Source organism: Mauremys reevesii, unplaced genomic scaffold (genome assembly GCF_016161935.1).
Source record: "Mauremys reevesii isolate NIE-2019 unplaced genomic scaffold, ASM1616193v1 Contig14, whole genome shotgun sequence".
Taxonomy (NCBI): Eukaryota; Metazoa; Chordata; order Testudines; family Geoemydidae; genus Mauremys; species Mauremys reevesii.
In genome coordinates, this window is record NW_024100760.1 from 970,527 (window position 1) to 988,102 (window position 17,576).

At 43.2% G+C, this 17,576-nt stretch overlaps 1 long non-coding RNA gene across 1 annotated transcript; it reads left to right on the forward strand.

Annotated features, from left to right (window-relative positions):
* Positions 1-4,535: 4,535 nt before the first annotated feature.
* Positions 4,536-12,265, forward strand: LOC120393046. The gene is made up of 5 exons (XR_005591886.1): positions 4,536-4,555; positions 5,190-5,210; positions 7,535-7,555; positions 8,610-8,630; positions 12,244-12,265. It is a non-coding gene; the product is annotated as an uncharacterized LOC120393046 (long non-coding RNA).
* Positions 12,266-17,576: the final 5,311 nt, after the last annotated feature.

Genomic DNA, 17,576 nt, shown 5'->3' on the forward strand with positions numbered 1-17,576 from the left:
CTTGATTGCACTCTAAATGTATGAACATAGAGAACAAATATTTGATAATGGGCTCTTTAGTCTAGCAGAGAATGGCCTAGTAAAATCCAATGGTTGGAGATTGGAATTAGGAAAGTCAGACTAGAAATTAGGCATAATTTTTTAAGAGTGAGCATGATTAAACACTGTCACAATTTACCATGGGTTCTGGTGGATCCTCCATCACTGGAAATGTTTGAAATCAAGTTTGTACGTTCTTTGTAAAGGATCTCCTGTCATGCAAACATGAATTGTTTGGGGGAAGTTCTCTAGCCCATGATCTAGAGGCCTTAGACAGTATGATGTTCATTGTGTCACTTGCTCCCTCACAGCTATTCTCCAATGAACACAGCTCTTGATATTTTTGACTAGGAGGGTGGTGAAGCACTGGAATGGGTTACCTGGGGAGGTGGTGGAATCTCCATCCTGAGAGGTATTTAAGGCCTGGCTCAAGAAAGCAGTGTCTGGGATAATTTAGTTGGTGCTGGTCCGGTTTTGAGCAGGGGGTTGGACTAGATGACCCTCTGAGGTCTCTTCCAACCCAAATCTTCTATAATTTTTATGAACTATTAGTTACCATTGTTCTTGGTCATATTCTTACAAAAGATGCTATTGTTATCTTTAAATATATTGTTTTTCTTTTTTAGGAGAATTGGCAAATAAAATAAGTAAGTCTGTGTCCTTTTTCTTCCGTGGGCTCTACTGCTCCTTTTGATAGAACAGATTACTTGTCTAATTTTGTCAGTAACATCTATGAGCCCTTGTTGGATCTCAGCAGTGCTGCTCGTATATTGTTGAAACTTAAATAGACTCACCCACTCCTGATTTGTATTCTCCAAGAACCATAACACTCTTGCAGAGACCCAGTATGAAAGACAATGTACACATTGAAAGGACTTTGCATTGAAACAGCAAATGGAATGCAGCTCGTGATGTAAATGGTGTTACTGTTCCTTTCATAGCCGAGCCCATATTAGCAGAGGAGCGTAGTGTCTCATATTCACCTTTGGCTAATTAATTGTGGCCATGAAGCTTCTTCTGAAATTGATTAAAGCAAGAATATACTGTCTTCTATCTACTACGTAGCGGGATAGGAATGGGGCTAGCCCACGGATTGAAGAGCTACTTCACTACCCATGGCCACTATTTATGCTAATCAACAAAGAAAGTATCTCATTCACCCTCTTCAATTCATAAGTCTATGGACAAACACTGAACTGTTTTCTTCTCCTCCCCATTTTTCTTTTGCAGAGGAACTCCAGATGCAAATGGGTGAGTTTGCTTACTTGCTTCAATTCTTATAGTCCACTGACCAAAGGTTGTCTGCCCTGTATAGGTTCCAACAACTTCACCTGCAGAAGGGACGCTCTCATTGCATGTCCCATGCATCCGGGAAGTGGAGGGTCTTTGTAGATTACTCTGTAATAGTGGTATGTCATCGAGCTGAGACCTCACTAGCACTTTGCAAAGAACATCAGAGCGGTAGGGGTTCCTAGACTGTTGGACATTTGAGAAAAAACATCGGCATGCTGGAGGAACTGAACATATCCACTGAATGAAAAGCTCTGGATGGGGAGTGAGGCAGGATGGAGTTGCTCGTGCTGTGCCTGAGCTTGTAGTAGCTGAGGCCATGTAAACATTCCACCCTGTGCCTCAGGGGTGGAGGGAGAAATGTCTTCCCCAAAGAGCTTCCCCGAGACTTGGAATCCACATCCTGTGCAGAAAACCCAGTGTAGGCTCTTTGACAATCCCCTTCCAAAGGAAGTGCTGATCGTCACACTGAATGTTTGCTAGAACAGGAAATAGAACCTAGACATTCTGTCTTCCAGTCGTGTGTATTCACTATGAGAGTAACGTGTTGGTAGAAAATTTCCATGGGAATGTGTCTATTTTGGATGGGGGGGGGAATTTTTGGCTGAAAAATAGAGCAAGAATGACACAAAAGGATCTCCATAGAGTGTAAAGTTTCTATTTCCTACATATTAAAATTGAACGTTTTGATTTTTCACTTCAAAATGAAGGAGACATTGTTAAAGTTTGTTTCAGTGACCCAATCATGTGGGGGCAGTGTAGGCAAAGGTGCCAACAAGGTGCCCAGGCCCCATGCCTACTATTCCCCTCCCCCCAAGACTCCTTCCCCATATCCTCCCCCTCCAACTCCACCTCTTCCTGCCCTGTTCCACCCCCTCTCCCAAGAAAACCCCACCCTCGCTCTGCTTCTGCTTGTCCATGCTCCTCCCACTGAGTACTACCTTCCCTCTGAAGAACAGCTGAACAGTGGAGGGCTGGAAGTGCTGGAAGGAGGAGTTGGAGCTGATTGGTGGTGCCAGCCACTAGTCTAATTTCTGTCTCAGCAAGCTGTTTCCTTATCACTAGAGCTGACATAAGCCCTTCAGTGGGGAAGTGTTCTCTGGGCCCAGGCCAGAGGGCATGGGATTGATTTTAATTAGGACTGTAAGGGTTATATTAGCTCTGTATTTGGCTCTTCGTCTTGCATCCGATGAAGTGGGTATTCATCCATGAAAGCTCATGCTCCCAAACGTCTGTTAATCTATAAGGTGCCACAGGATTCTTTGCTGTATTTGGCTCTGTTGCTGGAATATTGTGTGCAGTTCTGGTGTCCCCCACTGAAGAAAGAAGTTGTCATATGGGAGAGGGTTCAGAGAAGAGAACCGAATGGTTAAATAATTAGATAACATGTGTTATAGTGATAGACTCAACGAGCTCAATCTATTTAATTTAACAAAGAAAAAGGGTGACTTGATTGCACTCTAAATGTATGAACATAGAGAACAAATATTTGATAATGGGCTCTTTAGTCTAGCAGAGAATGGCCTAGTAAAATCCAATGGTTGGAGATTGGAATTAGGAAAGTCAGACTAGAAATTAGGCATAATTTTTTAAGAGTGAGCATGATTAAACACTGTCACAATTTACCATGGGTTCTGGTGGATCCTCCATCACTGGAAATGTTTGAAATCAAGTTTGTACGTTCTTTGTAAAGGATCTCCTGTCATGCAAACATGAATTGTTTGGGGGAAGTTCTCTAGCCCATGATCTAGAGGCCTTAGACAGTATGATGTTCATTGTGTCACTTGCTCCCTCACAGCTATTCTCCAATGAACACAGCTCTTGATATTTTTGACTAGGAGGGTGGTGAAGCACTGGAATGGGTTACCTAGGGAGGTGGTGGAATCTCCATCCTGAGAGGTATTTAAGGCCTGGCTCAAGAAAGCACTGTCTGGGATAATTTAGTTGGTGCTGGTCCGGTTTTGAGCAGGGGGTTGGACTAGATGACCCTCTGAGGTCTCTTCCAACCCAAATCTTCTATAATTTTTATGAACTATTAGTTACCATTGTTCTTGGTCATATTCTTACAAAAGATGCTATTGTTATCTTTAAATATATTGTTTTTCTTTTTTAGGAGAATTGGCAAATAAAATAAGTAAGTCTGTGTCCTTTTTCTTCCGTGGGCTCTACTGCTCCTTTTGATAGAACAGATTACTTGTCTAATTTTGTCAGTAACATCTATGAGCCCTTGTTGGATCTCAGCAGTGCTGCTCGTATATTGTTGAAACTTAAATAGACTCACCCACTCCTGATTTGTATTCTCCAAGAACCATAACACTCTTGCAGAGACCCAGTATGAAAGACAATGTACACATTGAAAGGACTTTGCATTGAAACAGCAAATGGAATGCAGCTCGTGATGTAAATGGTGTTACTGTTCCTTTCATAGCCGAGCCCATATTAGCAGAGGAGCGTAGTGTCTCATATTCACCTTTGGCTAATTAATTGTGGCCATGAAGCTTCTTCTGAAATTGATTAAAGCAAGAATATACTGTCTTCTATCTACTACGTAGCGGGATAGGAATGGGGCTAGCCCACGGATTGAAGAGCTACTTCACTACCCATGGCCACTATTTATGCTAATCAACAAAGAAAGTATCTCATTCACCCTCTTCAATTCATAAGTCTATGGACATACACTGAACTGTTTTCTTCTCCTCCCCATTTTTCTTTTGCAGAGGAACTCCAGATGCAAATGGGTGAGTTTGCTTACTTGCTTCAATTCTTATAGTCCACTGACCAAAGGTTGTCTGCCCTGTATAGGTTCCAACAAGTTCACCTGCAGAAGGGACGCTCTCATTGCATGTCCCATGCATCCGGGAAGTGGAGGGTCTTTGTAGATTACTCTGCAATTGTGGTATGTCATCGAGCTGAGACCTCACTAGCACTTTGCAAAGAAAGTCGGAGGGGTAGAGTTTCAAGGACAGTTAGGCATGTGAGAAAAAAACATCCATGCTCTACAGGAACTGATCATATCCACTGAATGAAAAAGCTCTGGATGGGGAGAGTGGCAGGACTGAGTTGCTAATCTTGCATGATTCTATGAACTCTTAGTTACCTTTGTTCTTGGCCTTATTATTACAAAAGGTGATATTGTTCTATTTATATATATATATATATATACATATATATATATATATATATATATATTTTCCCTTTTTAGGAGACTTGGGAGACAAGACAATAAGTAAGTCTGAGTCCTTTTTCTTTTGTGTGCGCTACTGCTCTGTCAGAATCTTGTAGAATGAAAAGTAAAATTATTGAGTTATTAGACTTCACCCCGCTTTTCTGTTTTTGATAGAGCAGATTACTTGGCTAATTTTGTCCACACCATCTATGAGCACTTGCTGATTCTCAGCAGTCCTCCTCATACATTATTGAAATTTAAATACACTTACCCTTCCTGGCTTGTATTTTCCAAGAAACATAACACTTTTGCAGAGACATTGTATGAAAGGCAATGTACACATCGAAAGGACTCTGCATAAAACAGCAAATGGAATGCAGCTCATGATGTAAATGGTGTTACATCGTACATTCGTAGCACAGCCTATATTAGCAGAGCAGCGTAGTGTCTCATATTCACCTTTTGCCAATTAGGTGTGACCATGAAGCTTTTTTTTTAATTGATTAAAGCAAGAATAGAGAAGATTATATCTACTACGTAGTGGTATAGCAATAGGGCTAACTCACGGATTGAACAGCTAGTTCACTACCCATGGCCAATATTTATGCTAATCAACAAAGAAAGGATCTTCAATTCATAAGTGAGTGGACATCCACTGAACTGTTTTATTCTCCTCTCGATTGTTCTTTTGCAGAGGAACCCAAGGAGAAAATGGGTGAGCTTGCCTACTTCCTCACTGTTGACAGTCCACTGACCAAAATTTGTGTTCTCTCTAATGATTCCAACAATTTCAACTGCAGAAGAGATGTTATCATTGCATGCCCAATGCATCTGGGAAGTGGAGGGTCTGTGTAGATTTCTCTGGAATCGTTGTATGTCATCGAGCTGAGACCTCACCAGCACTTCGTAAAGAAAGTTAGAAGGGTAGGGGTTCCAGGGCAGTTGGACATTTGAGAAAAAAATACATCGGCACGCTAGAGGAACTGAACATATCCACTGAATGGAATGCTCTGGCTGGGGAGTGTGGCAGGACCCAGTTGCTAGTGCTGTGCCTGACCTTGTAATAACTGAGGCCATGAGGACAGTCCACCCTGTGCCTTAGCGATGGAGGGAGAATCATCTTTCCAAAGAGCTTTCCCCAAACATGGAACCCACATCCTGTTCAGGGCACCCAGTGTAGACACTTTGAGAGTCCCCCTGCAAAGGAATTGCTGATTGTCACACAGGAATGTTTTCGAGAGCAGTAAATAGAACCTAGATATTCTGTCTTCTAGTCCCGTATATTCACTATGAGAGCAAGGTGATGGCAAAAACTTTCCATGGGAATGTGCCTATTTCAGGGGAGAAAAAAACTTTTTGGATGAAAAAAAGAACTGGAAAGACACAAAAGGGGTTCCCTAGAGCCAAAAGTTTCTATTTCTTACATATTAAAATGGAGTGTTCTGATTTTTCACTTCAAAATGAAGGAGACATTGTTAAGGTTCGATGTAGTTACCCAGTCTCGTGCGGGCAGTGACACAGGTGCCAACTTTTTCATTTCCTCGATGGTGCTTGGCCACCGCTCTGCCCCAGGTCCCATCCCCACTATCCCCTTTTCCCCAAGACCCCAGCCCTGCCCCACCTCTTCCTGCTCCCACTCCGCCTCTTCCTGCCCTGGTCCACTCATTGTCCCTAAACACCCCACCGTCATTCCGCCTCTTCCTTCCCTGGCTCTTCCCCCCCAGCACCTCCTGCCCTCTGCAGAAGAGCTGATCAGTGGCAGGCAGGAGGCGCTGGGGTGGAGGGGTTGGAGCTGATTGGTGGGGCCAGACGCTTGTGCAATTTCTGTCTCAGCAAGCTGTGTCCCTATCACTAGAGCTGACACAAGCCCTTCAGTAGGGAAGTGTTTGCTGGGCCCAGGCTAGAGGGCATGGGGTTGATTTGAATTAGGACTATAGGGGTTATATTAGCGCTGCATTTGGGTCTGTTGCTGCAATAGTGTGTTCAGTTCTGGTGTCCCCCAGTGAAGAAAGAAGCTGTCACACGGGAGAGGGTTCAGAGTAGAGCACCCGACTGGTTAAAGAATTAGATAACAACATGTGTTATAGTGATAGACTCAACGAGCTCAATCTATTTAGTTTAACAAAGAGAAAGGGTGACTTGATTGCATTCTAAATGTATGAATATAGAGAACAAATATTTGACAATGGGCTCTTTAGTCTAGCAGAGAACGGCCTAGTAAAATCCAATGGCTGGAATGTGGAATTAGGAAAGTCAGACTAGAAATTAGGCATAAATTTTTAAGAGTGAGCATGATTAAACACTGTAACAATTTACCAAGGGTTCTGTGGATCCTCCATCGCTGGAAATGTTTGAAATCAAGGTTGTATGTTCTTTGTAAAGTATCTCCTGTCATGCAAACATGAATTGTTTGGGGGAAGTTCTCTGGCCCATGTTCTAGAGGCCTTAGTCAGTATGATGTTCATTGTGTCACTTGCTCCCTCACAGCTATTCTCCAATGAACACAGCTCTTGATATTTTTGACTAGGAGGGTGGTGAAGCACTGGAATGGGTTACCTGGGGAGGCTGTGGAATCTCCGTCCCTAGAGGTATTTTAGGCCCGGCTTGAGAAAGCCCTGGCTGGGATAATTTAGTTGGTGCTGGTTTCAGAGACAGTATGAAAAACAATGTACACATTGAAAGGACTTTGCATTGAAACAGCAAATGGAATGAAGCACGTGATGTAAATGGTGTTACTCATCCTTTCATAGCCGAACCCATATTAGCAGAGTAGCGTAGTGTCTCATATTCACCTTTGACTAATTAGTTGTGGCCATGAAGCTTCTTCTGAAATTGATTAAAGCAAGAATATACTGTCTTCTATCTACTATGTAGCGACATAGGAATGGGGTTAGCCCACGGATTGAAGAGCTACTTCACTACCCATGGCCACTATTTATGCTAATCAACAAAGAAAGGATCTCATTCACCCTCTTCAATTCATACGTCTATGGACATACACTGAACTGTTTTCTTCTCCTCCCCATTTTTCTTTTGCAGAGGAACTCCAGAAGCATATGGGTGAGTTTGCCTACTTGCTTCAATTCTTATAGTCCACTGACCAAAGGTTGTCTGCCCTGTATAGGTTCCAACAACTTCACCTGCAGAAGGGATGCTCTCATTGCATGTCCCATGCATCCAGGAAGTGGAGGGTCTTTGTAGATTACTCTGTAATTGTGGTATGTCATTGAGCTGAGACCTCACTAGCACTTTGCAAAGAATGTCGGAAGGGTAGAGTTTCAAGGACAGTTAGGCATGTGAGAAAAAATATCCATGCACTACGGGAACTGATCATATCCACTGAATGAAAAAGCTCTTGATGGGGAGAGTGGCGGAACTGAGTTGCTAATCTTCCATGATTCTATGAACTCTTAGTTACCTTTGTTCTTGACCTTATTATTACAAAAGGTGATATTGTTCTATATATATATATATATATATATATATATATATATATATATAAAGAGTAAAAATATATATATATATATATATATATTCCTCTTTTTAGGAGATTTGGGAAGCAAGAGAATAAATAAGTCTGTGTCCTTTTTCTATTGTGTGTGCTACTGCTCTGTAGGAATCTTGTAGAATGAAAAGAAAAATGATTGAGTTATTAGACTTCACCCCGCTTTTCTGTTTTTGATAGAGCAGATTACTTGGCTAATTTTGTCCACACCATCTATGACATAGTATGAAAGGCAAGGTACACATTGAAAGGACTCTGCATAAAACAGCAAATGGAATGCAGTTCATGATGTAAATGGTGTTACATCGTACATTCGTAGCAGAACCCATATTAGCAGAGGAGCGTAGTATCTCATATTCACCTTTAGCCAATTAGGTGTGGCCATGAAGCTTTTTTTTTTTAATTGAATAAAACAAGAATAGAGAAGATTATATCTACTATGTAGTGGGATAGGAATGGGGCTAGCTCACGGATTGAACAGCTAGTTCACTACCCATGGCCAATTTTATGTTAATCAAAAAAGAAAGGATCTGATTCACCCTCTTTAATTCATAAGTCATTGGACATACACTGAACTGTTTTCTTCTCCTCGCCATTGTTCTTTTGCAGAGGAAGCCATGGAGAAAATGGGTGAGTTTGCCTACTTTCCTCACTTTTGACAGTCCACTCACCAAACTTTGTGTGCTCTCTATTGATTCCAAGAATATCAACTGCAGAAGAGATGTTATCATTGCATGCCCAATGATCCTGAGAAGTGGAGGGTCTGTGAAGCTTTTTCTGGAATCATTGTATGTCATCAAGCTGAGACCTCACTAGCACTTTGCAAAGAAAGTCAGAGGGTTAGAGGTTCAAGGGCTGTCAGGCATGTGAGAAAAAACATCCATGCACTACAGGATATGATCATATCCATTAAATGAAAAAGCTCTGGATGGGGAGTGTGGCAGTATTGAGTTGCTAGTGCTGTGTCTGACTTTGTAGTAGCTGAGACCATGCACACACTCCACCCTGTGCCTCAGGATTGGAGGGAGAAATGTCCTCCCCAAAGAGCTTCCCTGAAACTTGGAACCCACATCCTGAACAGAACACCCAGTGTAGGCTCTTTGACAATCCCCCTCCAAATGAAGTGCTGATCGTCACACTGAATGTTTGCTTGAGCAGGAAATAGAACCTAGACATTCTGTCTTCCAGTCCCGTGTAATGACTATGAGAGCAATGTGCTGGCAGAAACTTTCTATGGGAATGTGTCTATTTCGGGGAGGGAGGGGACACAACAACTTTTTGGATGAAAAAAAGAACAGTAAGGACACAAAAGGGTTTCCCTAGAGACAAAAGTTTCTATTTCTTACATGTTAAAATGGAGTGTTCTGATTTTTCACTTCAAAATGAAGGAGACATTGTTAAGGTTCAATGCAGTTACCCAGTGACATGGGGGCAGTGTAGGCACAGGTGTCAACTTTTTCATTTCCTCGATGGTGCTTGACCACCTCTCTGCCCCCTGCCTACTATACCCCCTCTCTCCAAGACTCCCTCCCCGTGTCCTCCTGCTCCAATGCCACCTTTTCCTGTCCCGTTCCACCCCCTATCCCAAAGAACACTCCACCCTCGTTCTGCTTCTTCCTGTCCATGTTCCTCCCCCTGAGTACTACCTGCCCTCTGAAGAAGAGCTGCTCAGTGGAGGGCTGGAGGTGCTGGGCTGGAGGGGCTGTAGCTGATTGGTGGGGCCAGCCGCTGGTGCAATTTCTGTCTCAGCAAGCTGTTTCCCTTTCACTGGAGATAACACAAGCCCTTCAGTAGGAAAGTGTTCACCGGGTCCTGGGCCAGAGGGCACGGTTTTGATCTTAATTAGGACTATAGAGGTTATCTTAGCTCTGTATTTGGCTCTGTTCCTCGAATAGTGTGTGCAGTTCTGGTGTCCCACACTGAAGAAAGAAGTTGTCAAACTGGAGAGGGTTATGGTCCTTTCATAGCAAAACCCATATTAGCAGAGGAGATCATAGAATCATAGAATTCAAGATCAGAAGGGACCATTATGATCATCTAGTCTGACCTCCTGCAAGATGCAGGCCACATAAGCCGCTCCACCCACTCCTTTAGCAAGCGCCCCTGCCCCATGCTTCGGAGGAAGGCGAAAAACCTCCAGGGCCACTGCCAATCTTCCCTGGAGGAAAATTCCTTCCCGACCCCAAATATGGCGGTCAGCTGAACCCCGAGCATGCGGGCAAGACTCTCCAGCCATACCCTCTTGAAAAAGGTTATATCACATCATTGACCCATTGTACTATTTACTTCAGTGTGACACTTAATTGACCTATTGACTAAGCCCGTTATCCTATCATACCATCTCCTCCATAAACTTATCTAGCTTAATCTTAAAGTCATGGAGGTCCTTCGCCCCCACTGTTTCCCTCGGTAGGCTGTTCCAGTATTGCACTCCCCTGATGGTTAGAAACCTTCGTCTAATTTCAAGCCTGAATTTCCTGACTGACAATTTATATCCGTTTGTCCTCGTGTCCACATTAGCACTGAGCTGAAATAATTCCTCTCCTTCCCTGGTATTTATCCCTCTGATATATTTAAAGAGTGCAATCATATCTCCTCTTATCCTTCTTTTGGTTAAGGAAAACAAACCGAGCTCCTCAAGTCTCCTTTCGTACGACAGGCCTTCCATTCCTCGGATCATTCTAGTGGCCCTTCTTTGTACCCGTTCCAGTTTGATTTCATCCTTCTTAAACATGGGAGACCAAAACTGCACACAATACTCCAAATGAGGTCTTACCAACGCCTTATATAACGGGACTAGCACCTCCTTATCCCTACTAGAGATACCTCGCCTAATGCATCCCAAGACCGCATTAGCTTTTTTAACGGCCACATCACATTGCCTACTCATAGTCATCCTACGATCAACCAGGACTCCTAGGTCCTTCTCCTCCTCCGTTACTTCCAACTGGTGCGTCCCCAGCTTATAACTAAAATTTTTGTTAGTCATCCCTAAATGCATAACCTTACACTTCTCACTATTGAATTTCATCCTGTTACTAATACTCCAGTTCACAAGGTCATCCAAATCTCCCTGGAGGATATCCCGATCCTTTTCCAAATTGGCAATACCTCCCAACTTGGTGTCATCCGCAAACTTTATCAGCCCACTCCTACTCTTGGTTCCCAGGTCAGCAATAAATAGATTGAATAAAATCAGACCCAAAACCGAACCTTGAGGAACTCCACTGGTAACCCCCCTCCAGCCTGACAGTTCCCCCTTCAATATGACCCTCTGCAGTCTCCCCTTTAACCAGCTCCTTATCCACCTCTGGATTTTCATTTCGATCCCCATCTTTTCCAATTTAACCAGTAATTCTTCATGCGGTACCGTATCAAACGCCTTACTGAAATCCAGATATATTAGATCCACCGCATTTCCCTTGTCTAAAAACTGTTACTTTCTCAAAGAAGGAGATCAGGTTGGTTTGGCACGATCTACCTTTCGTAAATCCATGCTGTAATCTATCCCAGTTGCCATCGGCCTCATGCTCCGAAACCACTCTCTCTTTTAAGATTTTTTCCATGACTTTGCATACTACAGATGTTAAACTAACAGGCCTGTAGTTACCAGGTCACTTTTTTCCCCTTCTTGAATATAGGAACTACATTCGCTAATCTCCAGTCAAACGGTACAATCCCCGAATTTAGAGATTTATTAAAAATTATCGCTAACGGGCTAGCAATATCACTCGCCAATTCCCTTAATATTCTAGGAGGAAGATTATCCGGGCCACCCGATTTACTTCCGTTAAGCTGTTCAAGTTTGGCTTCTACCTCAGATACCGTAATGTCTACCCGCATATTTTCATTCCCATCGGTCCCTCTATCACTATTCCTTAGCTCTTCATTAGCCTCATTAAAGACTGAGGCAAAATACTCGTTCAGATATTGTGCCATTCCAAGATTATCCCTAATCTCCACTCCGTTTAAAGTTTTAAGCGGTCCCACTTCTTCTTTCTTGGTTTTCTTCCTATTTATATGGGTAATATGTTATCTTCACCTTTTGCTAATTAGTTGTGGCCATGAAGCTTTTTCATAAGTTAATTAAAGCAATAATATAATCTTCTTTATCTACTACATAACGAGATAGGAATGGATTCACGGATTCAATAGCTAGCTCACTTCACATAGCCAATATTTATGTGAAGTCAATGGACATACCCTGAACTGTTTTCTTCTCCTCCCCATTTTTCTTTTAAAGATGATCTCCAGAAGCAAATGGGTGAGTTTGCCTACTTTCCTCAATTCTTACAGTCCACTGACCAAAGTTTGTCTGCCCTGTATAGGTTCCAACAACTTCAACTGCAAAAGGGACGCACTCATTGCATATCCCATGCGTCTGGGAAGCAGAGGGTCTGTGTAGATTACTCTGTAATTGTGCTATTTCATCAAGCTGAGACCTCACCAGCACTTTGCAAAGAAAGTCAGAAGGGTAGGGGTTCCAGGGCAGTTGGACATTTGAGAAAAAAAATACATCGGCACGCTAGAGGAACTGAACATATCCACTGAATGAAAAGCTCTGCATGGGGAGTGTGGCAGGACCGAGTTGCTAGTGCTGTGCCATCGACACTCCACCCTGTGCCTTAGCGATGGAGGGAGAATCGTCTTTCCAAATAGCTTTCCCCAAACTTGGAACCCCCATCCTGTTCAGGGCACCCAGTGTAGGCTCTTTGAGAGTCCCCCTGCAAAGGAAGTGCTGATCGTCACACAGGAATGTTTTTGAGAGCAGGAAATAAAACCTAGATATTCTGTCTTCTAGTCCCGTATATTCACTATGAGAGCAAGGTGATGGCAAGAAGTTTCCATGGGAATGTGTCTATTTCAGGGGGAAAAATACTTTTTGGATGAAAAAAAGAACATGAAAGATACAAAAGGGTTTCCCTAGAGCCAAAAGTTTCTATTTCTTACATATTAAAATGGAGTGTTCTGATTTTTCACTTCAAAATGAAGGAGACATTGTTAAGGTTCGATGCAGTTACCCAGTCTCGTGCGGGCAGTGACACAGGTGCCAACTTTTTCATTTCCTCGATGGTGCTTGGCCACCGCTCTGCCCCAGGTCCCATCCCCACTATCCCCTTTTCCCCAAGACCCCAGCCCTGCCCCACCTCTTCCTGCTCCCACTCCGCCTCTTCCTGCCCTGGTCCACTCATTGTCCCTAAACACCCCACCGTCATTCCGCCTCTTCCTTCCCTGGCTCTTCCCCCCCCAGCACCTCCTGCCCTCTGCAGAAGAGCTGATCAGTGGCAGGCAGGAGGCGCTGGGGTGGAGGGTTTGGAGCTGATTGGTGGGGCCAGACGCTTGTGCAATTTCTGTCTCAGCAAGCTGTGTCCCTATCACTAGAGCTGACACAAGCCCTTCAGTAGGGAAGTGTTTGCTGGGCCCAGGCTAGAGGGCATGGGGTTGATTTGAATTAGGACTATAGGGGTTATATTAGCGCTGCATTTGGCTCTGTTGCTGCAATAGTGTGTTCAGTTCTGGTGTCCCCCAGTGAAGAAAGAAGCTGTCACACGGGAGAGGGTTCAGAGTAGAGCACCCGACTGGTTAAAGAATTAGATAACAACATGTGTTATAGTGATAGACTCAACGAGCTCAATCTATTTAGTTTAACAAAGAGAAAGGGTGACTTGATTGCATTCTAAATGTATGAATATAGAGAACAAATATTTGACAATGGGCTCTTTAGTCTAGCAGAGAACGGCCTAGTAAAATCCAATGGCTGGAATGTGGAATTAGGAAAGTCAGACTAGAAATTAGGCATAAATTTTTAAGAGTGAGCATGATTAAACACTGTAACAATTTACCAAGGGTTCTGGTGGATCCTCCATCGCTGGAAATGTTTGAAATCAAGGTTGTATGTTCTTTGTAAAGTATCTCCTGTCATGCAAACATGAATTGTTTGGGGGAAGTTCTCTGGCCCATGTTCTAGAGGCCTTAGTCAGTATGATGTTCATTGTGTCACTTGCTCCCTCACAGCTATTCTCCAATGAACACAGCTCTTGATATTTTTGACTAGGAGGGTGGTGAAGCACTGGAATGGGTTACCTGGGGAGGCTGTGGAATCTCCGTCCCTAGAGGTATTTTAGGCCCGGCTTGAGAAAGCCCTGGCTGGGATAATTTAGTTGGTGCTGGTTTCAGAGACAGTATGAAAAACAATGTACACATTGAAAGGACTTTGCATTGAAACAGCAAATGGAATGAAGCACGTGATGTAAATGGTGTTACTCATCCTTTCATAGCCGAACCCATATTAGCAGAGTAGCGTAGTGTCTCATATTCACCTTTGACTAATTAGTTGTGGCCATGAAGCTTCTTCTGAAATTGATTAAAGCAAGAATATACTGTCTTCTATCTACTATGTAGCGACATAGGAATGGGGTTAGCCCACGGATTGAAGAGCTACTTCACTACCCATGGCCACTATTTATGCTAATCAACAAAGAAAGGATCTCATTCACCCTCTTCAATTCATACGTCTATGGACATACACTGAACTGTTTTCTTCTCCTCCCCATTTTTCTTTTGCAGAGGAACTCCAGAAGCATATGGGTGAGTTTGCCTACTTGCTTCAATTCTTATAGTCCACTGACCAAAGGTTGTCTGCCCTGTATAGGTTCCAACAACTTCACCTGCAGAAGGGATGCTCTCATTGCATGTCCCGTGCATCCAGGAAGTGGAGGGTCTTTGTAGATTACTCTGTAATTGTGGTATGTCATTGAGCTGAGACCTCACTAGCACTTTGCAAAGAAAGTTGGAAGGGTAGAGTTTCAAGGACAGTTAGGCATGTGAGAAAAAATATCCATGCACTACGGGAACTGATCATATCCACTGAATGAAAAAGCTCTTGATGGGGAGAGTGGCGGAACTGAGTTGCTAATCTTCCATGATTCTATGAACTCTTAGTTACCTTTGTTCTTGACCTTATTATTACAAAAGGTGATATTGTTCTATTTATATATATATATATATATATATATATATATATATATATATATATAAAGAGGAAAAGTATATATATATATATATATATATTCCTCTTTTTAGGAGATTTGGGAAGCAAGAGAATAAATAAGTCTGTGTCCTTTTTCTATTGTGTGTGCTACTGCTCTGTAGGAATCTTGTAGAATGAAAAGAAAAATGATTGAGTTATTAGACTTCACCCCGCTTTTCTGTTTTTGATAGAGCAGATTACTTGGCTAATTTTGTCCACACCATCTATGACATAGTATGAAAGGCAAGGTACACATTGAAAGGACTCTGCATAAAACAGCAAATGGAATGCAGTTCATGATGTAAATGGTGTTACATCGTACATTCGTAGCAGAACCCATATTAGCAGAGGAGCGTAGTATCTCATATTCACCTTTAGCCAATTAGGTGTGGCCATGAAGCTTTTTTTTTTTAATTGAATAAAACAAGAATAGAGAAGATTATATCTACTATGTAGTGGGATAGGAATGGGGCTAGCTCACGGATTGAACAGCTAGTTCACTACCCATGGCCAATTTTATGTTAATCAAAAAAGAAAGGATCTGATTCACCCTCTTTAATTCATAAGTCATTGGACATACACTGAACTGTTTTCTTCTCCTCGCCATTGTTCTTTTGCAGAGGAAGCCATGGAGAAAATGGGTGAGTTTGCCTACTTTCCTCACTTTTGACAGTCCACTCACCAAACTTTGTGTGCTCTCTATTGATTCCAAGAATATCAACTGCAGAAGAGATGTTATCATTGCATGCCCAATGATCCTGAGAAGTGGAGGGTCTGTGAAGCTTTTTCTGGAATCATTGTATGTCATCAAGCTGAGACCTCACTAGCACTTTGCAAAGAAAGTCAGAGGGTTAGAGGTTCAAGGGCTGTCAGGCATGTGAGAAAAAACATCCATGCACTACAGGATATGATCATATCCATTAAATGAAAAAGCTCTGGATGGGGAGTGTGGCAGTATTGAGTTGCTAGTGCTGTGTCTGACTTTGTAGTAGCTGAGACCATGCACACACTCCACCCTGTGCCTCAGGATTGGAGGGAGAAATGTCCTCCCCAAAGAGCTTCCCTGAAACTTGGAACCCACATCCTGAACAGAACACCCAGTGTAGGCTCTTTGACAATCCCCCTCCAAATGAAGTGCTGATCGTCACACTGAATGTTTGCTTGAGCAGGAAATAGAACCTAGACATTCTGTCTTCCAGTCCCGTGTAATGACTATGAGAGCAATGTGCTGGCAGAAACTTTCTATGGGAATGTGTCTATTTCGGGGAGGGAGGGGACACAACAACTTTTTGGATGAAAAAAAGAACAGTAAGGACACAAAAGGGTTTCCCTAGAGACAAAAGTTTCTATTTCTTACATGTTAAAATGGAGTGTTCTGATTTTTCACTTCAAAATGAAGGAGACATTGTTAAGGTTCAATGCAGTTACCCAGTGACATGGGGGCAGTGTAGGCACAGGTGTCAACTTTTTCATTTCCTCGATGGTGCTTGACCACCTCTCTGCCCCCTGCCTCCTATACCCCCTCTCCAAGACTCCCTCCCCGTGTCCTCCTGCTCCAATGCCACCTTTTCCTGTCCCGTTCCACCCCCTATCCCAAAGAACACTCCACCCTCGTTCTGCTTCTTCCTGTCCATGTTCCTCCCCCTGAGTACTACCTGCCCTCTGAAGAAGAGCTGCTCAGTGGAGGGCTGGAGGTGCTGGGCTGGAGGGGCTGTAGCTGATTGGTGGGGCCAGCCGCTGGTGCAATTTCTGTCTCAGCAAGCTGTTTCCCTTTCACTGGAGATAACACAAGCCCTTCAGTAGGAAAGTGTTCACCGGGTCCTGGGCCAGAGGGCACGGTTTTGATCTTAATTAGGACTATAGAGGTTATCTTAGCTCTGTATTTGGCTCTGTTCCTCGAATAGTGTGTGCAGTTCTGGTGTCCCACACTGAAGAAAGAAGTTGTCAAACTGGAGAGGGTTATGGTCCTTTCATAGCAAAACCCATATTAGCAGAGGAGATCATAGAATCATAGAATTCAAGATCAGAAGGGACCATTATGATCATCTAGTCTGACCTCCTGCAAGATGCAGGCCACATAAGCCGCTCCACCCACTCCTTTAGCAAGCGCCCCTGCCCCATGCTTCGGAGGAAGGCGAAAAACCTCCAGGGCCACTGCCAATCTTCCCTGGAGGAAAATTCCTTCCCGACCCCAAATATGGCGGTCAGCTGAACCCCGAGCATGCGGGCAAGACTCTCCAGCCATACCCTCTTGAAAAGGTTATATCACATCATTGACCCATTGTACTATTTACTTCAGTGTGACACTTAATTGACCTATTGACTAAGCCCGTTATCCTATCATACCATCTCCTCCATAAACTTATCTAGCTTAATCTTAAAGTCATGGAGGTCCTTCGCCCCCACTGTTTCCCTCGGTAGGCTGTTCCAGTATTGCACTCCCCTGATGGTTAGAAACCTTCGTCTAATTTCAAGCCTGAATTTCCTGACTGACAATTTATATCCGTTTGTCCTCGTGTCCACATTAGCACTGAGCTGAAATAATT